General features: G+C 34.6%; 1 long non-coding RNA gene across 1 annotated transcript; it reads right to left on the bottom strand.

Moving 5' to 3' along the window:
- Positions 1-1,009: 1,009 nt before the first annotated feature.
- On the bottom strand, positions 1,010-17,708 carry LOC128171739 (uncharacterized). Its single transcript, XR_008242138.1, has 3 exons — positions 17,604-17,708; positions 9,712-9,747; positions 1,010-3,049 (listed from the first exon to the last, which is right to left on the bottom strand). It is a non-coding gene; the product is annotated as an uncharacterized LOC128171739 (long non-coding RNA).
- Between the last annotated feature and the right edge of the window lie 6,976 nt (positions 17,709-24,684).

A 24,684-nucleotide genomic window follows, 5' to 3' on the forward strand; every position in this document is an offset into this window, starting at 1 on the left:
ATATACCTTTAAAAATGCAAAACTAACAATAATTTATTAAAATGTATGTAATGTAGCAAGCCAACGTACAACTTCATTCACAAAGTACAGATCTCTACCATTCTTTCTTAGATTCTTAGAAATAGCAGTGAGTAGTTTCCATCAGCTCTCAGCCCGATGCCAATCTTAATGTAATTAGAAACCAATAGAATTGCTGTATTTTTTAATCATAAAGTGAATAAATGTTTATGTTATTACACGTGCAGGCATCAGGCATGTACAAAAATAGCAAATGTATTACATGTATCTATTACATAATCATTACGATATACATGTGGTACCAACCGGGGTTAAACCTGAAAGCAGACACTAGTTGGGTATTGTTTGTATTCCTAATAATTTTATTTAGTGTTTTTGTTGTTCAAAAATTCCATTTTAACCAAACATGTTAAAAATGGATTGATTTTGTAGTTATTTTTCCATCTGAGTTATTTTCCTTGGGCGCCATCTTGGATGTATACCGGGGAAAATCTTACCAATAGGAGAAGTGGTAACTAGATTAGCCTCTAACAAATGTTCGTTCGAATAGTTAGTGTTATTTACACCATAATTCTCAATATGACAAGTTAAAATTGGTTGAATAAAAGAATCTAGGCATGTGGACCTCGAACATGGCGGCCAACGGCGAATAACTCTTGCTATTAAAAATTGCTTAGATCTAAAAATATTTATTATACTGGTGTAAAAGTAATAATCAAAGAAACTGTTATCAAGATAATCTATATTCACTTAAATATCAGAGTGTAAATTCAAGAACAAGTAACAAGCAAAAGCGAAATTGCTATCAATGCATACGAACTTTTTATTACCAAGAGTAAGTAAAAGTAATTTTAATATGAAATCTCAATCTAAGATACTCAGTAATTAGAAATAAGACAGTGTTTAATTTTGTAACTATATCTGTAATTAAACAATTTTTAATTAAAAATATTTTCAAATGGAAATACCTTTATGCAAAGTGACATGAGTATGAAAAATCTAATGTTATAAATCCAAATTTAATTAAAAAACAGTTTCATACCACATGCAGCATCATATATATATATATACATGTAGTTACTCTAAACATTGATAATTATTGCAATTTGCATTGCTCAGAAAACGATTTATATAATGGTCTTCCAAAGTGAAAAATTATACAATCATTAAAATTTCTTTCTCAAGTGAAGCGCCTTAAGCATGGCAGCGTTTTATACCGCTGTTTTCTCACCACAATCTACTGCGCATGTCCAAATAAAAAATAGCAAAATTGTTTGTCGAAAATAACAAGTTTCAAGGCCATGGGCTTTGATGTAATAAATAAAATGGTTCAATGCGTAAACCATCTTCCATTTTAGCCACTTACAATCTTTATTAATGCCTCCTAATTTAATCACAAAGGAAATTCATTATAAAAATCACGAAACATTCTAAAAAAACAACTGTTTATATCTTCTTTTGTAAGTTTTGTATTTAATACAGAAATATGTAATTTAAAAGACAGTTTCAATTTATATTGCCAAGCATACGATGTAGTTAAAAAATTGCGTAAACCTGTTTATCATTGGAACAGGCACAATCCAAGATCAAAACACCTAAAACATATCAATACCCTGATTTCCCCCCGTTAAAAATCAATTTAATTTCATTTGAATATATCCTTGAGGAAATGACACCATTTTATTTACCCATTTTTGCTCTAAATCCTTTTCCTTTTAAGCAATTTTATTGATCGACCTTGCTTTGTTGGAAAATTATCTGTAAAGGGCACAACATTTAAGTAAAACATAAACCAAAAGGTTTCTTCATTGTCACAGATTTGATATTTTGTGTACACTTATTAATTGACATGTGATTGGTTAAAACAATGTAGGCACAAAAAGGAGGACACAGTGATGAAAACACTTAATATTCATAAGACACTTTCTTAATATTTTCAAGCATGACAACATGATTTAATAGAATAATGAGAAAAAAACCTATTGAATTTCATTTCAACAATGACCCAAGTTAAAACAAAATGATCTAGCATTAAACCAACGAGTGTTGGCATGCAAAAACTGATTACAGCGTGCAATAATCGGCCAGGACCTTTCCACGGCAGCCATCATAGGGCTTTGACCTGGGACGCCATTTTGTCACGTGACCTCTATTCGACTTCTTCAGACACTAGTGTACATGTACATATATTTCTTCCATTGAAAATGATTTGAAATAACATTCAGAGTAAACTCGCCACAGGGTAAAAGAGATTAACAAACATAGGCTGTAATCTTTAAAACCAACCTAATAAACTTGACAGATTCATAGAGCTTAAAAAACTAATTTATACATATTTAGCAATATATGTCGTAAAATTTACCGATTTCAACGAACAACTAATATCTCATAGATGTTTATTCAATGATTGAACAGTCATTTGTATCAATTTTAAATACCAGCGACAAAAAAATCCCTGGCGTGCTGGACAAACCTATCCCCCCATTTCTTTTTCCTTCTTTCCTATGAAATTCATTGCAAAGAAATTATTGGTGGACATATTTAAAAGAGAAGACCGTTAGATTTAATTTAGTGAACATCATGACCTCTCAATAACGGGCTTCTGAACTAAGATTTGATTATACCAGACCACAGTTCCACAAGACATTAGGCATGGTTAAAATCCACTCGGCGTGAACTTTTAATTTTATTAAATATTAAACTATGTTTGCTTTACTATTTTCAGACACAATGCCATATCTATGAAAATTAAAAGGACAGCTTAAAAGACGGACATTGCATGTCCGCTATTTTACAAAAACCCATTTTTTAGCCAAGATGTGTCAACTAATTATTTTATTTTTTTAATATGAATTCAAACATCGAAATGAAAAAAAAATTGATTAATTAATTTGTACTTGCCTGGTTTTGCGAGGACTATTCCATTGATCCAATACGAAAGGGCCTCAGTACAATGTGTTGACATTCGCGGAGGCGAACTCTGGCTGACCCTTTACAGCCCGACTTGTTTGGTTGGCGCGCCGGTGATAATCTGAAAGAATTCCGATGTAGAAACCCTCTTCTGCTCTACTCCTATTATACCACCGTCAGCAAACGGACAGCAGAAAATCGGCATTCAGTGCATGTGGTAGGGAAATGAGAAAGCAACGAATTGAATTCAGTAGCTCAAGCTTGTCTCGCTTGGCTGAAGAGGGCGGGTTTTATCCAATAAAATTGTATATATTTTAAGTTTTTGTATTTTTGACCTGAAGGACGCTTGAGTGTGGAGGTTATTGTCCCCTGATATTTGTCCGAGTTGTTTCGTATAACTCAACAAGACTGTGAACTGTATAAGTCTGAAAAACAACGGAGTCAATCCACGTTTACGAGGTCTCTTACAATGACTCACGATCACTTAAAGACAATGGGAAAATTCCGCTGAATCAGGACAGAATAACAACAAAAATTAGGAACATCAACAAAAAAGAAAAAGTTGTTCTTATACATTTGTACAACACATTCGATCAAATTTTCAAGATCAAAGTTCTGTTTTCCCGCTCATTTTGCATTCAAGTTCCTAAGAAAGATATAGATTGTGTTCAAACCAAGTCCATAAAATTATGATTAACTCTAAAATACCTGGTATAATCTTATCGACAATCTAAGCGTATTGAAGACAGTTTTTAAAAATCTATCAGGGTTTGACAATGCTTTAAGACCATCATTTTACTAATTCAAGATGGCGGCCACTTTGTTGGGTTGGGTTTTTCTTTGGCTGCAGCACTGGTTCAGCGGCCGATGAATATCTGTTGCGGCTAGATCAATAACTTTGCTGACACTCAATTTTATTTACGAACACAACAAGCTGCGAACTTAGCGACCATTATATGGGTATTCCTCCATTTTAACGCTATATGTGATGACCACAAATCATATAGCTGGATCAAAAAACCACAAGGAAAACACAACAAGCCTCATGATATAACCATAGCAAAAGGGTTAAACAATGCAACAGGCAATAGAACCATATTATGCTATCTGGAATTTCATTAAAGAAATTCATGAAATGATCTAATTTGAGAGTGATTTTCTTTTAACATTGTTATCTTCAAAAAAATCTTTTACCATCTTTCTCGTTTTTGTTTATTGATTATATATATCAAAGAGACAAAATAGTTTCCTGATTTTTTTTGAATTAACAGTGTTAGTCTGCAAATAATACCAGTAGGGAAAAGTTTAGTCGAAATTTATTTCAAAAGTTTTTTTTCTCGGTTGCTTTGGTTATTTTATTTTTAAAAATATGCAATCTGGTCATAATGCATATTTTTAATGTTTAAATTAAAAAGTGTGTCATACAGAAAATTTTCTTTTTCTAGCTTTGCAAAACGAAATGCTACACAATTTTCTTTCAAAATACAATAAAATTGCAATTCATCGTACACAATAGTGGATTGCTTCTTGATAAATTGCGGGAATTTCTTCCAGGCAAAGTCTCGGTCGGAACGGGAGCACGGACCAACCTGACCTAGTATCGTCTGCTGCACGTGGACAAAACACGTGACTTCCATAAATAATTACTGATTTGATTGTTAAAGATATTTCAGCTTTTAATTATCAAATAAGAGGACATACGAAAATTTGAGAAATGCATTGTGAAGATGACAACCCCTTAAAAAATGCTTAAATTTGATTTTTATTTCATTTATTTTTATCTAAACATTCCTAAATTGTCTAATTATTTATTTAGTTTTTAAAAATGAAATGTTTTTTAAAGATAGATTTACTCAGCAACATTAAGATACACTGACTTCGTTAAGTTAGCCTGCACTCCCCAAAAGGAAGAATAATTAGCAAAAATATATAAAACTTTATTAGATGTTATACAAAACCCGTCAGATACGACCATTCATCAAAACATACAACTATACAACGTGGACTTTCATACACTATTTTTACATACAACTTGTTTGTATAAACTAATTTCATCACCGAAAAAACAAAATAGTAGCTAAACTAACGAGGGCTGGCAATCGCAACTTCTCGGGCCTTTCCGGCAGGGTGGGAAAAACCCGAGAAGTTGCGATTGGAGGGCTGGATGGTGGTAGCCATTTTTAGACTACAATAATCTCCACTAAATGGAGAGCTCTGTTTAAAGTTATTAAATAATGTTTAAGTTTTACATCAACAATATTCCGATTTTTCTTTTACGGATAAAATTGTATAGCCAAAACTGTCGTACATAAATTTTAAACCATATCTGACGGGTAATTTGTTGACAATCCAGCCTCCTTGAATCAATGATATATGGCTTATTAACGTCACAATATTTTCTTTCAATATATACAATTTTTTAAACATTTTTCTTTTCTGTAAACTAAACTCAACATTTACCCAATTATGAAAACATTAATCCTACCACAGTGACTTTTTTTTTTTTTGATTTCCCATTTCATTTTTCAGTTGACAAAAAATCAAAATGAAATCAAAGGCTAAACGAGGTTGAATTAGTTAACCAAACCAAGTTTAGCTTTAAAAAAAAGATTAACGTCTTAAGAACGAACCCTAAACAGCAATTAGTTGTCAAAGACAATTTAATTCTTTTTTTTTTTTTTTTATAAATGTTACATTCCTCTACATACCATGGCGTGTGGAACATTTTTATGTCATTATGTGTCTTTTAAGCCTGCGTGTCTAAAATTGAGAAATGCATATCCGAGCTTGTGAGTTGATATCGACTATAGTAGGGTAAAAGAGATCTTAGGAAGGGTCGTAGACTCGTATTATTTTGATAAATTCAAAGATATACCGCTGCATTCAGCATTTTGTTTAACAAATATTACATGTAGTTTTTACCTATCTAAGGTGCAAAGAACTTTACCGTTATTAGCCATACCGATCCAATTATTATTTTTTTTTTTTTTGCATTCTTGTATTTGGCTAACAAATAATAAAAGAAAAGAAAATAATATCAATAGATATTATAGAATATTGCTTTCAACTAGTTGGACCTGAAAATCAAAGGCTGAATTTCATTCATAGCAATTTGTATTGCTTTTTCGTTTTCTGACTTTTTAAGATTTGATATAAGTCGTACGTGAAAAAGATCATCAGAAAATTATGTCCCTTGCGCCGAACAGGAATAAATGTAAAATTTTCACATCATGTATTTTCTTCCAATCACAAACGAGAGGAAGTGCACAATCCGGAGACTGTATATTATTTCAAATCTTTATACCGTCTTCTTGAGGTATAGGGATACCCGTAGTTTCGTACAAAATAGTTTTCTTTTAATTTTGGACGGAAAAGCCAAAACGTATTATTATACTTTCATGTTAAATACTGAAATCTGATTGGATAAGAGACAGTAGATTATCAGTTCTATTACCCTCAGCGTTAGCAACAGACTTAGCAACGGATAACACAACGAATTTTGACCTGCGCGTAAATTATGCGCGTACTGTTCGCTGTAGAATTCACATCATTTCTATATAAAAGCAGTTAAAAATTTTCAACAATTGAGACATTCAGTATACTTAAATAAATAGTGCCTGTTTGAGAGGTTAACAGTTGAAATTGACACCTCTCAAAAACCATTGTCAACCTCCGCTTCGCGTCGGTCGACAATGGTTTCCTCAGGGTGTCAATTTCAACTGTTACCATCCCAAACAGGCACTATCTTTATAATATTAATTCTACCACCATCTTTTAATATCCCATTTCATTATTCCGTTGACCAAAAATCAAAATGAAATCAAAAGACAAAACGAGGTTGAATTAGTTAACCAAACTAAAACGACGCCATCTTGAGATATAGGGATGCCCATCGTTTCGTACAAATAGTTTTCTTTAAAATTTTGGATTGAAAAGCCAAAACGTTTGTGACATTAATGATGGCAAAGAACGAGCACAGAGCTGCTCAGCATAGACTAGTGGTCAACAAAACTAGGCGTGTCTTGTCGGGACTTACAAAAAAAAGATCTTTTTTGTCTGTTCTGTCTGTTAAGATGATTTATACACTTGGTCAACGAAGAGAATGCATATATATTATATGTATATAACACATATCAAACAAATCGTGTGACCTTAACAGGGCTATAAATAGCCATACGGTTACGTTGATGCACAGCACGGTGACCCTGCGACAGTCTCCTCGTCATAAACAAATTCATCTTTGCCAAAAAGTATCCTTGAGCGCTCTTGATATTCTTTTGTCTACATCCGTAATATAGCAAATTTCTTCAAAAAATATCGTTATTTATACTATAAAAAAATTAAGAATTTTTGCAATTTCATTGGTTTAAACAACACTATTTTAAATATTTATATTCTTTAAAGAATTTTCTTTTCGGGACCTAAAAATAGCAGTTCAGATATGTTTGCAGATGATGATTTTATGACATTTGATACTTTTTAAAACAAAATTTTGCATGAAACCACCATTCTTGAATTTCCTTCACAAAAATATAAACACGTTAATTCTTCTTTTTGGTGAAAATATTTGTTAATTACATCGAATCAATTTGGACAGTTGCTACCAATATATTATAGGGTTATTTTACTATATTATATCATCAAACAAGGAAAAGAGGTATAACATATCAAGCATCATTGTTAATCTATAAAGAAAAAAGAAAACTTTGCACTTGGTAACAAAAGTTCCAAATTAGTTCGTAACTAAAGATAGTGGTAAGTCAAAATGAACCGGCCATTTGCCAAGCCTTGCAAAAACCGCTGACTCAAACATGTTTCGGAGTTTTAAATAAATATTCCAACATACAGCTAGCAATAGATAAAACAAAATTACTGGCCTTTGCAAAGCCCTGCTTATTTTGACTGATGGCAGTATGATTTGCATTTTTGTGAATATTCTAGTATAGTTTGTAGCTAGTAGTGGGTTAAAGGTTACCGGACATAAGGTTTGCAAGGACCTTGCAGAATTTATTGCCGGCAGTATTGTAGTTTTGCTCAAAGGTTATCGGACATGCTTATGTCGAACCTGGCAGAATTGGTTGACGTCAGTATGTTTTGTCTTTTATGATTTTATTTGTAGCTTTTAGCTGGTGGTGGGTGAAAGGTTACCGGACATAATAGTACGCTTTAAATTTATGGTTATTTTATTGTAGATTGTAGCTAGTGATGAGACAAGGAATGTAGAACCCTGACGAATTTGCAGGCGACAATGTACTTTGCTTTTTTTTTATAAATATTTTACTATTTATTATAGTTTTTAGTGAGTGATGGATCAATGACTGCTGCATTTATGCAACAAAAAACTGCAGATTAACTGACCATGGTATATTTTGTAGTCTAATATTCAAGTATTACAATAGTTAGTGGACAATTCTCGGGCATACGTTGAACTTATTCTCTTTTGAGAAGTGGATGTAGGCTATGCCTGTCCAATTCTCGAAAGAGAATAACGTTGAACCCTGCAGAATTATGTGACAGCGGTATACATGCTTAAAATTATAGTTTGTAGCTAGTGATGGTTCAAGGTTATCCGATATATGCAACATCCCTGTAGATTTGACTGATAAAAGTATCTTTGGAATTTTATATACATGTTTAATTTCTTATTTGTAGCTAGTGATGGACAAAAATATAATAGACAAGCAGAATACAGCAGACTACTAGCAGTTCACGATATGTTTTGCATTTTTTAACTATTTCATTGATTTTTTTTTTTCGGTTAGCGAGGAGTCAAAGGTTACCGGACACATGCATAACCCTGCAGATTTGGCAGACGAGAGTTACCGTAGCTAACAGCGTAAGCGTCACAACAATTTGTCTGCTGCCAACACCTGGTCGTTTGGAACCATGGCCCAAACGTCTGATGTTTTAACATGATAGCATCATCTTAATTATACCACACGGCATTCATAACACTCAAGAGGTCCCGGTCATACAGACAAACAAGTAAAGATGTCAATAATTACCGATTGCTGATGACATGCGCATTGAAAAGGTACAAGTGTAGTTTTACAGGTGAATCCTAATTCAAATTAAGTTCGCACATTTCAGGTAAATGATCTGGTACAGACAAGAGGGAAACAATGGCGACGGAGGTCAGAGAGAGTTTAGAATCATTAAAACCAGCGCGTCCGCACAATCGATGCGAAATATCGCCAAACAAAATGCAGAGGTTTGGCTCAAGCTTCAATCATCTTGTATGCCATCTTATTACCAAACAACAACGAAAAGAGGAATGTCTTTCTACATGGTTTTTGTCATTTTAAGAGATACTGAAACCTCAAGCACAAAATGAATACACATAACAATTGCTAACCACTAACATTTCTCAAGATTACAGCTGAATGACTAGCTTTGCATTATTCAAAAATAAAGTTTGATATAAGGGTTAAATCAAGTTTTAAAAATTTGAATCCACAACGTGTTGTAATTAAGTGTGTTGAGGTCGTTTTCCTGTCAAGGCTAATGATTTCCTATTATCTTACTTGTAAATTTGTAGGTACTTATCTAAACCAAGGGATTGACCGGCAACTTCACTAGCTGTAAGGATGAAGGTTTTACATTGTCTACACGCTGGTCGTAAACGACCATCGTATACAACTGTCCCTTGCAACAAGCTGACTCGGTTACTAGTAACCCTCAATGTACTTTTACAGATTGTCAAGGGTCTGTACATGTAAGACATACATGTACTGTAATCCATATACAAGATATAACTATGTATAAAAAGCGAGATGAACTCACCAAAATGTTGATGGTGCAGACACTATCACCAGATCTCTGTAAATAAAAAATAAAACAGTTGAGGTCTTGACAATTGTATACTTGCAAGTCAAACAAATATAATTCAAAAAAAGAAATAATTCTTCGCTGTTGGTCAGCAGAAAAAAAACCCTTCGGTAACCTCACTCATTTTAAAATTTTGACCTGATAAAAACGGTCGAGTTGATTTAAACCCCAGATGACCCTACAAACCCCCTCACAACCATACAAACGAGTTTTACAAACGAGCTTCAAAAAGATTTCCTTTTCATCCTGAAACGTTTCTTTCCCCTGAAGTATCAGAGGACGCGAAATATAATGATTTTACCTGAGCATAGACGTATTCATATAACACCAAGTTCAAATTCACCCTCCGAAAGTGAAGAATTACAAGAAAGGTCCCCAAAGCACTTTTTTGTTCACATGTTCACGACAGAACAAAAAGTATAACAAGGACAGTTTTTAAATAAAAATTTGAATGCTCCCTGTGCTAACAACGGGTCCTCAGTCTACAGTAAAACAGCAAGGGATTATGGTAAATGTAGAGCTAAGATTATATATTGTATGTTGTTATAAGACTAAAATGGCCGATGACTCTAAAGAGATCTATCCGCCTTGCATCCCTTTGAGTAATCCGTTTAGCAATCGTTGCAATCGGCTCAGCAGCCTCAATGTTAGATCTTCTTACACACTGCTAACGCGTTGACAACAGTTTCAACAGCTCGATCAGACACAATCCAGTGTTTGATAACTTTGCTGTTACCTCACTCAGAGGATAAATGCTTCTGTAGGTAATCTCCAGCAATTGTTTTGTTCTATATATATAAAACATCTCCATACCACCTGTTGGTTCCTTATTTTAACCTTCAATTTTTTATTAACTATATTTTTCTCAAAACAATATCTTCCTTTTGGGAAGAAAAGGTTTATTTTCGAATTCAAGCTTATTCGGGAACAATAACTCTCAACTCTGTCAGCTCATTTTCTAATTTCTAGATTGTCTTTTCATTGAAACCATTTTATTTCCTTTATAATTAATTTCATTTCATTGCTTCACTTTACATAATACTTTCCTTAATCTACTTTTCAAATTCATGTACAATATACGTCCAATTACTGTATTATTGCCTAATGTTACATTATTTCAAAAAGAATGCAAAATCGAAAAATTATTTCTATACTTACTTCATAAACATACTTTTATGCGATTTATTCCCTGCATATTTTCGATTTACTAATAAATGAATCGTAACCGGATAAGATACGGAATGCGTTTCCCTCCCTACACTTAGAATATTCTGCCTCCTAAGCATCACCGGCCATGAAGTCAGTGCCCGGTAAACGTGCCACACCGAATCAATAACCCTCACCGACAGAACCGAATTTTTTTCATTATCATTGCGCGCGTTAACTTGTTTCATTTTGCATCCATAGAACGGATATTTCATTTATATACGGAAATGGGCTACAAATAAAAAAAAACTATTTGGGCAATACAAAAAAGGGGAAGGTAAAGAAAAATAAAACATGAACAAAATGATGGATTAATCATTTTGGATCACTGAAAATTGAAGAGAGGACTTGAAAAGTGTGCTGACCTAAAGTTTATTGGAATATTTCACTAAATTAATTATTGTTATATTTTATATTTATCGCAAACATTTTGCATGAAAATAAATGACATGATTTTTTTATTCTTTGAAACTATACAAGGTTTTTAATCTATATTAAAGACGAATGTTTTCCTCGTTCTCCGTTGAAAATTACAATAAAAGATAACTTCGAACTTCAAACGCACACTGTCACATAGAGAATCTGTGCTTCGGATTTCTTATTTACCATATCGTTCTTAAAGAGAAAATTGCTAAATTCTAAAGTGAAAATATTATTGAAATACCGGTACATGTACCGTAAACATATTAATTTCCTGTTTTATCACGGGGTGTGTGTCACACGAGAGCATGTTCGATTAAAACAAATCATTTAAAAACTTCGATTGCATGTGACCAACAACAGTGAAACAAAGCAATTTGAATGCAGTTAAAATATTAAAAGATGGTAGAGAATGTGTTGATGTTGATGCACGATCTGAAAGGCCAATTTGTAATAGCAACCAAAAATAAAAATGAAAACATTCCGGTAATTTTTGAATTGTTTTAAACAATTTAAAAAGGAAAGGTACACATATAGTTCGTACAGATCAGATACCAATGGGAACAGTTTATGAAATATTTACACAAACCTTGGATAAAGACGGATATCTGCTTGTTGAATACATTAATCGTTGACTGAATGATATATAGCAATATGCAATATAGTCTTCTTGCTTGTGCGAAAAAATCCCTTCCTATCGGTATTTGTTTGGTAAATATATGTTAACAATATTGTAACAGGGGAAGCGTGCATGCTTCATATTCAAGCGACTAGACAATACCATAATAAAGTAAAGATGACAAAAATATAGGCTTTTATCATCCAATAAATTTCAGATGCTTTTGAAATATAAAAATTAATCAATACTGTGTACATATATACTGTTTTCACTAATTTGGTGGAAGGGGGGCGTCCAACTACCTATAATACTTGGTACTAACTGAAGACCAAACAAACGCAGAATATTTCAAAACTGAAACAGTAGTACAAACAGTAGTACAAAATCAGACGTCAAAAAAAAACAACAAGTATTAATCTTGAGCCTTTTCCCTTTTTGCATTAAAATGTTCAAGCTAGGTCCAAATCCGAGAAAGTTCCGAAATTCCTCGTTTAAGAAGGAGTTTTTGGTCATATATTTCTTATCCTCCTTACTCTCCACCACCCCCCCCCCCCCCTGCCCTTCCGCATAACTTTTTTTCGTTTCTTCTAAATTTTACGATATTCTTCAAGTCAAAAGCATCAGTTGAATGACACATGTAGATTGATAGCCATATAAATAGTTTATACATAAAAGAAGAGCACACAAAAACGTAAGAATCGGATTGTACGTCTTGCAATGTGTATATGCATCTAGCATGAAAGATACTACTCCGAAGAGATAAAATACATAAAATATTCCATTTGGGGTTTTTTCTTTACCAAGAACAAAACTTTCTGAATACCCCTCGTACAATATTGATAGATGCTGCCACAAAAAACCACACAAACCACAAAAACAAACCACAAACAACCACACAAACTAGTCTAAATCAAAGTACTGAAGTACTGAAAGCCGGTCTCTTTTGGTGTGTCTTTATGCATATTGTGCAGTAAAAACTGAAAATCTCTCTCTCTCTCTCTCTCTCTCTCTCTCTCTCTCTCTCTCTCTCTCTCTCTCTCTCTCTCTCTCTCTCTCATGCTTTTAATATCGGCAAAGCGTCAGAGAGCGACCAAATTTTTGTAAGCGGCTATAAACAAAAATATGTGTGTCTAGAAGAAAAAAAAATCAACAGTTGCTGCCTTGAATTTTTGCAACAAGCGATATATATTCAATTCCCATTTCTTCAACGCGCAGCAAAGTAGTTCATGGAAATTCATGTGCATTGTATGTGTCCAAAGTGCATAGTCTTGTTTTTAAAACACGTTATCAATAAGAAAACTAAAAAAGATAGACAATTCTCTCGAAATTAAAAAAAAAGAAACAAAATGCCAACACTTTTGACAAAACGTGGCTCTTTGTGTAACTATTTGATTTAGTGGAAGCTTTTACTTTGACGCTGTTTGGTTTTTTGTTTACTTTTGAAGTTGTGCTATTTATAGTAACATTGGCGATTTGCCTTCCTAGAGCCATGTATATATTTATTTCTCAATTTCGACGACATTTTGAAATATTATAAGCAGTACAGTCGAATGCTACAATCCTGATTTATAGGGGGGAAAAACCCAGTTGCGCTTATTACTTTGAATATAAGTATTCCTGTATCAATATGATATTATAATATTGTTTTGGTGGTAAAACTAGCTTAATAAGATGCATAAAATATATATAGAAATGAAAATTATGGAACGCCTCCTCAACTGTCTCATGTGGATGATCTTCGTTATATATGATTCTTCAGCACATGCTGATACTTTCTTATTAAATGCTAATACTTTGTCTTCATAAGCTATTACTTTAACATTATATTATGATACTTTCAACATTAAATGCTGACGAAGTATCATCATAAAATTAATTTTATCCACACAAGGCAGTTAGGGCGTTCCATAGAAAATAAGAAAAATATTAAAACCATACATATAAAAAATAAAATGTTGTATAAACAAATGAATAATAACAGTAATTACATAAATGAATACATCATGGGAAACCCATTCTTTTCAATTGGTGGCCGCAAAAGAACGATGGACAAATTATTGTTCGGTCATGATATTACGCGGTTTTTATTACACACGATAATTAATAAAAAAATAATCCAAATCAAATGCAAGAAGACGACAAGAAATCCCGCCTCTCTCTCTCTCTCTCTCTCTCTCTCTCTCTCTGACAAGTTTGTTAAAGGTGCTGTTTTCTGATTTACTTGGATTGGATAGTGTTTAAATAAATCATTAACACGTTCAGTATGTACATGTAATCATCCCAATAAAAGTAAGACATTTTATCTGTGATGTTTTTGTAATATTATCTGAAATATCCTACTATTTACACAAATAAATTGTCCAAGATAAACTAAGGATATTAATTTTTATGCTCCAAAATATCTTATTCAAAAACCAGAAACTAAGATTTTGTCACAATTTTAGAACTATAAAAACTAATATGCGTGTGTGTGTGTGTGAGAGAGACAGAGAGAGAGAGAGGTCTAGACGATTACTTCGTACATTTACATATTAGTAGCGATTGAGAAGTATATGATAGAGGTAACAGGTTAATGTTGGTTTGAACATATTTTATTGTATAAACATATACAAATGGTTCGAACACAAGTTCTTACAACTTACGAGGTTCTTACCAAGTATAACAATTTACAACTGTATAGTAGTTTACAATGGAAAGTACATAGAAATGGATATTACTAATATAGTTAAGTTATTGAACAAACGTACATGTATAAAAAGTTCTGTTGAATTTGGTTTAGGCAGTAAAATTGAAGTTACACGAATCTGCCACAATCTCTTATAAATCTTTGAACAGCTAAAAAATATGTTGGTTTAAATTGACACTCAGAGATTCGTCTCCCCACAAAAGTAAATGACAATTAATAATATTAATTTGATTTAAGTTCAAAAGGTTTGAAAACAATTCATTTCGTGCATTGATATAATTTTTACAACCAAAAAACAAATGATAAGAATCTTCTGGTAATCCGCATTGGCAATTAGGGCTTTCAATAATATTTTTTCTGAAAAGGTCGAAGTTTAAGATACAGTTATGTCTAAGTTTTGTATGTATGATGTTAAGTCGTCTCTTGCCGAAGCAAAAATAGGACGGAGGTTTAATTTGGTTTAATTGAATACTGCTTCTGAAACTTGTAAAGGAGGAATTGTTTCTGATAAGTAAACTTAAACTATTCCATTTATTGATCGTGTCAGGAACAAACGATTTCTTGAATATTTCTAGTCTACATTTTGGAATAGTATAGTCTTCTCTATTACGTGTATTGTAATTCGATTCTAAAGTCCTGATAGAAGGGAAAATTTCTTTTAAATAATCCGGTACCAAATTATTATGAATTTTGTACATTGTGGTTAATGTATATGATGTACTAATCACAGGTCGGATGGTTCTAGTAATAGTTTATAATTGAGATTGTGAATGGCGCACAGTAAGTGACGGTGCAAACTTCTACTGTCCCGCAGTGTGAAGTGTAGCGTTTCTTATCTGAAATCCGGGGTCGACGAAGAGTCAAGGCCAAGATGGGTGAAAGATCTCGATAGACCTTTTTTTCTCTCCTTGCTCACTAAAAGCGAAATAACATCGACGTCATAAAATCAATGTAGCATACAATACAGAATAACGCATTACTAAGTAGCATGCATAAGAAGAGGCGCAATTCAGATTTACTTATAACGGTGAAGATCTTCTTACGGCGGTTATGTTAATAGCCAGGTATCACCAGTATAAAGTACTGATCGACACGTGAAATAGGTCATTAGCTACAAGGATTATCCGTTGATTGTGGCGGGGAATATCCTCTTGGTACCCCCGACGCAGTGCGCAGACGAGCCACATCTGAAAAAATGCGTTTTCAAGGTTATCACTTGAGTGTGGAATTCAGTTGATCAGAAAAAGCACAAAATAGTTTGTGGGGACGGGGGAGAGGAAGGTCGAAATGTTAATTCCCCCCTTTTAAAATTAGCATGATTAGATGCGCTGGAGTTTTATACAGACGGCAGCGTTATTTGGCGCGGTTTTATGGCTGCTCCGCGTCTCTCTGGAGAGCAGTTACCGCCCTTGCTAGCGATACACATAATTCCTCCATAATTAATCAGCCCATATAGATCGAGATGACCAGTTAATCTACATGGCGGGTCACACAGCTGCTGATGGTTTGCAAGGCATCATGGAAAAATCAGTACTGTGTGTGGCCAGTTCCTGGTTTTGAATTACGTCTGTACATACGATTATTTTTCTTTGCTTTCTTTTTTGTCGATAAATCGAAAGGGCGCTATGGGTATGTGTGTTGGGGGGGGGGGCGGGGGGGGGGGGGTGACCTTTTTAATTTATGATCGGTTGCAAATTTATTAATATGTTAAGAGAAAATCGATACATGTTGATTTCACTTAAGTGTGAGATCGGATTTGTAAGTCTGCATTTGAGCAAATGATTGACATCAATGAATAAAACATTTTTTATGTACTCATCAATCAATTCACGTACATAAATATACCATCCATATTTTAAAGCAAGCTCTTGAGAGCAAGTGAATAAAAAGTTTTTGCAACAATATCACTAGATTACTTCATCAGATTTAACATTTCACTTATATATATATTAGTCTCTAATATTTCTACATTATAAATTAATTCAATTCCATAAAGTTTCGCTTCCAATTTAACATATTTAAAAATAATAGAATATCAAGAAATGTAAAGTGAAAACTCTTCTATTTGCGCCTCTCTCTCTCTCTCTTCCCTCTCTCTCTCTCTCTCTCTCTCTCTCTCTCTCTCTCTCTCTCTCTCTCTCTCTCTCTCTCAACATTTCCTATCCGTTCAATTGTGAATTTATTAATTTAGAAAATTGATGACTCACCATTCGTGTTAAGCGGTCAGTTTCACTAATTGTACAATTTCGTTTTTCAGGATTTGGACGAGACCCTAGGCGGAAATTTCCTTGACTCTTCCGGTAATGTCTGACGGGGGTTTCTCGAAAAGTAAACCACGTTTTAGGGATGCCGGTTAGTAGATGAGCATTGTTATCATTGATAGATCGAAAATAATGGCAGACTGACCCGCAGGCTTGTGTGTATTGTCGGACCAAGCAGAAAAATCAATCCTCATTGTCCGATCTTTTGTTAATGGCCGGCAAACAATGTCTGTGCGTCACATATGTAAACGCATTTACATTCTACTTATTCCCAAATGTATCTACGTTTAGCAGTTACCGAACCATCTGTTCACTTTCCTTATTCAAAGTTTAACCATGCTAAATTTAATTACGTTTTTAAGTTCTACAACCGGTCGGGAGTTTACATTTAAAAGTTCACATTCACCTAATCCTACTTCAAGCCAAAATGTACCGCCAGGAGTATAGTCTGTCATAAAATTCAAATCCTTCTGTAAACTTCTCACTTCAAATACAAAACATGTAAATAATTCGCATTTCCCGTGCGAAGTACATCGTCAAAATTTGTACATCCCCTTGTGTTGCCTCAGTAGTGACCAGCCACATACATACCGGTTTACCTTCATACACCGTATACATATACTTGATAAACGAACGAATAAATGAAAATACTCACAATTACAGACATATTCCATTGGCAATAGCGTCGCATTGAGATAAAGTTAGTTGTGATTTAAGTCACGTAAATTTCTCCGACCATCACACTCGCCAGTCACTTTGTCCGTGGAGAAGGCAAGAGAGAAAGAGAGATTTTTTTTGTACGCGAGCGCAAAGTCGACCTCGGGCTGACCTCGCCAGCTCGCCAGATTTAGAGCAGTATACGGTTAACTAGCTTTATATTCTATTACACTAAAAAATAAAACCGTCCTTTCTGTTTTTTACCATAAATTAACGAACTAAAATGATCCAAATTTTCCAAGTTTGATGTCCCTTAAATGATGCGTTCGGAAGCGCGTGCGATATTGTGCCCCCCCCCCCCTTTCAGTTGATAAGTTACGCATCGATCAGATAACACTGCAGAGCATCCTTATTTGACAGATATGTGCGAGAAGCATCATTAAATTCTAATCAAGTCTTGTCGAGTAGTCTTCAAAACCGTTATTAATTTTCCCGATGATAGACTAACCATAACACTAATCTGACGTATTACAACACGGCACAATACGAGACAATGGAAGAACCGTTTGCTTATTTGATGCTGTAAGTTCCAGACAGCGATTTTTTTTTTGCATTTTGTTTACTAGCATCATACATGTATATTAAACTAGTTCCAGATGCCACACCTGTATGTACGTTAACAAATGTACGCATGCTCCAAGCCTTAAAAAAATAAATGTGAATCTTCGTTACACCCCGTATCTTGGTCAACAGGACAGACCAAAATATACCGGTATTCATCAAATTGTAGATGAAAGGTATTCTGCGTGTCAAATGGCCGTTGGTGAGATAAAAATAGAAAAAGATGGCCAACTTTAGTAATGTACGAAGGACATAAGTCAGGCAGCCAGTCACCCCCTGTTTTATATCTCTGAACTATTAATACAAACCCAAGTCGGCGTTTTTATACACATGGTTAACCCCTCTAGCCGACTGTCTGAACGTTTCCCATCATACATAGTTACAATGAACAGATTGTTCATAAATACTATGACTATGAAACTAATCTGTAAATAAAATATTACACACACTCTATTTAATTGATTTTTAACTACAAGCAATATAATGAGTCTTTATTTCGTTTCAATATCAATGGTTTCGGTTGTTTTTTTTTTGAAGAGTTTACTTTTTCGTAACGAATAGTGAAATAAAAAGTTTTGTTTTGACTGTTAATGTTATGTTTTGTTTTTTCCGTTAGGAATGATAAAAATATTATGTATCTAGTAAAGAAAGTATGTCGTATTTGAATTTTAAACAAATGTTACCAATCCCAATTAAACTACTTCATAGTACCACTTTACGATATGTAATTATTACGAAATTACAACCATATAAATCATTCTGCATGGGTTGATTAGGCCTCAGATCAGTACATCCAAGTCCTGTAACTTGTCCTCGATTGTGCCCCACCCCCAGTACCACCCCCTCACACACCCTCCCCTTCCCGCCTTTTGGGTTTACGCTCGTCCCTCTAGCTCAGATAAGAGGACCCTCGCCGTCTTTCCCCACCACTTGGTCGGCGGACAGAGTTACCGTGATAGTCAAATACGTGTTTAAATATCTGACCACAATAGCATGTCTAGACTGCTAACGTTTTCACTGTGAACAAAGAAATGGCTTAACCCACGCAGGGCTCAGCAAAGGAAACTTATTTATCGGTTGACGTTAGATATATGAACGAGAACAACTTTTCCCCCTTCTACCATTAGAACTTAACTTCCTTTCTTTTACACGAAGGCGCTTTCCGGTGTAAATAATTTCCCCATTATGTATCTGAAGTTTTCTACATTATCGACTGGCTGATCCTCTAAGTGCCTTGGTCAGTTTTTGTCAGACTGACCCCAATAAGAACACGAAATCGGAATGCAATAGTTCAGAGGGCAAATTAACACAAAAAACTATTACGTGCTTGTTTTGAAAAGAGTTGCATAACGGCTGGCCTGACGGATTGAACGGACAGGTCACTGTAACCGGGCGAACCCTACCGTGTCTGACCAGGTGTCAATCACAAGAGCTAGCCGGGTAACTGAGAGGGTGTCCTATGGACTGTAAGGTGAGGGGATGGGGGTATGAGTACTTCAAGTGGCAGCTGGCGTGCCATCGAGGATCCTGGTGAACTGTTTACAATAAATCTAAACGTTTCAGTCGATCTAGTTCAAGTACATTTCTTTCATTTTTCAGAGAGAGAGAGAGAGAGAGAGAGAGAGAGAGAGAATATGTACCGTAACAATAAGACCAAACCTAACAGAAAATAGACCCCAAATAAATCAAGGCTAGGGGTTACATTCGGGGTCTGCTCTTGGAGTTTACTCTGGGTTTGCTATATAACAGACCCAAAGTTACCTAGAGTAAACCCAAAGTAAGCACAGAGTAAACCCAGAAAGGAGTCAAAGGACACAGAGAGTAACCCCCCTGCCCCTGAAAGCAGACGCTGCATTTGCATGTGGAATATACACAAGGGGCGGGACTTATAGGCGGTAAGATGATGAGATAAAAGACGGGTCTGCTTCACGCTTGAGTTCGTAAAGTAGACCCCAAAAGCAAACTCTGAATACGCCCCGATGGGAAACCCTGAAAGTAAACCCGGGGACTGCTCTGGTGTTGGGTTAGATCCGGTCGGTACTATTATTTTGACTGTGTATAGTAAGGTAAAAAAAAAATGTTACAATAGGTTGATGGACCATTTTAGGAGGCTGGTTGGTAAACATATTACCTATCCGATCTACAAAAAATACTCTAACTATAAACTATTTTTTAGCAAAGAAAAATATATTAGAATTGAGAATTTCCCTTTCAAATTGAGGGGGGCTATATAGTTTATAAAATGAACACAAACATCAAGGCCTCTTTACCATGATTTAGCATGCAGCATACCAGTAATCCATCGTTTTATGGATCCCAGATTTAATGAACAGAATGACTATGGTGAAATGGATTGAGTATTATTATCTGTGCCCATCACGATGTTTTTCCACGCATTCCAATACAGGTACATAAATACAACCTGAGACTGTCTTTACCAACGCACCTTACTTGGAGTCTGATTATAATTAATAATGCATTATGATCAATTTCTATTCTTGAATGTCAATGCTAATTATCGCAAACTGTAGGTCTTGGCGACGAGCTATTGGTTTGTCAGGTCCTTTGATTGGGGACTGGAGGTGGTCATTATTGTGGTCCATCGTTTGTCAGTTATTTTGCGTTCTTTCACAGATTATAAAACCACTATTTTTCAACACGAAGAGAGAGAGAGAGAGAGAGAGAGAGAGAGAGAGAGAGGAGCAAAAAGTCTACCAACCAGAAATAAACAGTCACAATACTAGTCAACAACCATCCTTTATCCAAAACACAGACATCAACGGATTGTCCATCAAGAGTCACTATACTAGTCAACATCATAGATCTAGAGACAAAAGTCAATGAACAACTCATCAAGAGTCACAACACTAGTCAACAACAATCAATGATCTAGAAACAGATTTCAACGAATTATCCATCAACAGCCGCAATACTAGTCAACAACGATCATTGATTCAGAGACAGATGTCAACGTATTATTCATCAACAGCAATTATTAGTCAACAACAATCATTAATTCAGAGACGGAACACAACAAACTCGCCATCAACAGACATTATACTTGTCAACAACCATCATTTATCAAGACAGAAGTCAGCAAACCAGCCACCAACAGTCACAATTCTAGTCAAGAACAATCATTAATTCAGGGACAGATGTCAACGAATAATCCATCAATAGTCGCAGCACTAGTCAACATCAATCATTGATCTAGAAACAGATGTCAACAAATAACCCATCAACAGCCATTATACTAGTCAACAACATTCATTAATCCAGACACAGAAGTCAGCGAACCAGCCATCAACAATCACAATTCTAGTTAACAGCAATCATTAATTCTTAGACAGAAGTTTACGAAATATCCATCAACAGTCACTATACTAGTCAACAAAATTCATTAGTCCAAACAAAGAAGTCAACGAAATGTCTATCCACAGTCTCTGTACTAATCAACAACAACCATTAATCTAAATGACAGCATCGAACCCGCCATAAACAGTCACTATGCTAAACAACAACAACAATCATTTATCAAGACACAGAAGTAAACAAATTGTCCATCAACAGTTTCTTTACTAGTCAACAACACTCATTGATCTAGATACATAAGTGAACAAATTATCTATCAACAGTCACAATACTAGTCAAAAACAATTTTATCAAGAGACAAAAGTCAATGAACCAGCAATCAACAGCCATTATACTAGTCAACAACAATCACTGATCTAGAAACAGACGTCAACGAATTATCCAGCAACAGTCACAATACTAGTCAACAACATTCTTTAGTCCAGAGACAAATGTCAACCAACCAGCTATTATGGTAGTCAAATTGTCCATCAACAGTTTCTTTACTAGTCAACAACACTCATTGATCTAGAGACATAAGTGGACAGTCACAATACTAGTCAAAAACAATTTTTATCAAGAGACAAAAGTCAATGAACCAGCAATCAACAGTCATTATACTAGTCAAAACAATCATTCATCTAGAAAGATACGTCAACGATTATCCAGCAACAGTTACAATACGAGTCAACAACATTCCTTAGTCGAGAGACAAATGTCAACCAACCAGCTATTATGGTAGTCAACAACAATCATTTATCCAGAGACAGAAGTCAACGACCCATCCATCAAAGTCACTAAACTAGTCAACAACAATCATTGATCTAGAGACAAAAATCACGAAATTGTCCATCAAGTGTCACAATACAATCAACAACAATCATTGTTCTAGAGATAGAAATCAATGAACCAACCATCAACAATCATTGAACTAATCAACAACAATTCATTAATCCAGACACAGAAGTTAACGAACCAGGCATCAAGAGTCACTATACTAATCAACAACAATCATTTATCCAGAGACAAATGTCACCGAATTATCCATCAACATTCACTTTATTTATCAACAACATTCACTAATCCAGAGACAAATGTCAACAAACCAGACATAAACAGCCATTATACTAGTCAATAATTTACAAAGACACAGAAGTCAACGACCCAGCCATCAACAGTCTAAATACTAGTCAACAACAATCTAGAGACAAAAGTCAACAGTCACCATCCTAACAACAACATTCATTAATCCAGACACAGAAAACAACGAACCAGCCATCTACAGTCACAAACTATTCAACAACAATTCATTAATCCAGAGGCAGATGTCAACGAATTATTCATCAACAGTCACTATACTAGTCAACAACATTCAATAATCCAGACACAGAAGACAACGAAGCAGCCAATAACAGCCATTATGCTAGTCAACAACAATCAATTATAAAGACACAAATTAACAAAACCAATCAACAACAATCATTAATTTAGACATAGAAGTCAACAAACCAGCCAATAACAGCTACAATACTAGTCAACAACAATCATTTATCCAGAGAAAGATGTCAATAAATTATCCATCAACAGTCACTATACTTGTCCACAACATTCATTAGTCCAGAATAAGAAGTCCAAGAACCAGCCATCAACAGTCGCTATACTAGTCAACAACAATTAGTTATCAAGAGACAAAGTCAACGAACCCACCACCAACAGTCATTTTATTAGTCAACAAAATCCATTGCTCTAAACACAAAAGGCACCATACTAATCAACAACAATAATTAATTAAAGAACAAATGTCACCGAATTATCCATCAACAGTCAATATATTAATTAACAACACTCATTAATCCAGAGACAAACAAATTAAAAGTCAACAAACCAGTCATCAACAGTTACAAAACTTGTCAACAACAATTATTTATCCAGAGACAGATGTCATCGTATTATCAATCAACTGTCACTATACTAGTCAACAACATTCATTAGTCCAGAGACAGAAGTCAACGATAAGTCTATAAAGAGAATGCATTAGTCCAGAGACAGAAGTCAATGAACCAGGCATAAACAGTCATTATCTTGTCAGCAACAATCATTTATCCAGATACAGATGTCAACGAATTAACCATCAACAGTCACTACAATAGTCTACAACATTATCAATTCAGAACAGAACACAACAAACACGCAATCAACAGTCATTATAATAGTGAACAACACTAACTCAATTAAGTGAGCTTAAAACTTATCATACTATCCAATTAATATCATCAAACAAAAAAACCCATTCTAGTCAATGACAAAAGTATTGGTTTGCCATAGACATCATGCAGTCCTCGTTCTAGCCAACAACAGCAATGGTATACCATAGACAAGTCAACAATCATAGACATTTATCGTATACGTCAATGAAAATATTCATGGTATATCATTGATATGAGTGCTTGTGCTTGAAAACAACAGTATTGATATATCAAAGACAACAGTCATTGTTCAAGTTAACAAAAACAAAGGATGCAAATGACTACAGTAACTGCACTGGTCAACAACAACAATAGTAAACCATAGACAACAGTCATCGCACTAGCCAACAACATACTCATCGTACTAGACAATAAAAGCAATGGTATATAACACTCATCATTCTAGCAATAAACAGCAATGGTAGACTGCAGATAGCAGTCATTGTACTAGTTAACAACAGCAATAGTATATCATAGTGAGCAATCACTGAACAGCAAATCAAGGTCAATGCATACTCTTAAATCGACAATAATTGTATATCATTGACAACAGCTACCATTCTAGTCAACAACAGCAATGGTATATCAAAGACAACAGTTGTTGACGTAGTAAACAACAGTAATGGTATATCAACGACAACGGTTATCGTTTTAGCTAACAACAGTAATGGTATACCATGGAAAACAGTCAGCATTCAAGTCAACAACAATTTAAGTATACCATGGCCAACAGTCATTGTACTAGTTGACAATAACACTGATGGAATGCTTATATAAAGACAACAGTCATTGTCCTAGTAAAAACAACACTAATTTTACACTATAGACAACAAACCTCGTTCTAGAAAATGATATACCATG

This window comes from Crassostrea angulata, chromosome 1, assembly GCF_025612915.1.
Source record: "Crassostrea angulata isolate pt1a10 chromosome 1, ASM2561291v2, whole genome shotgun sequence".
Lineage (NCBI taxonomy): Eukaryota > Metazoa > Mollusca > Bivalvia > Ostreida > Ostreidae > Magallana > Magallana angulata.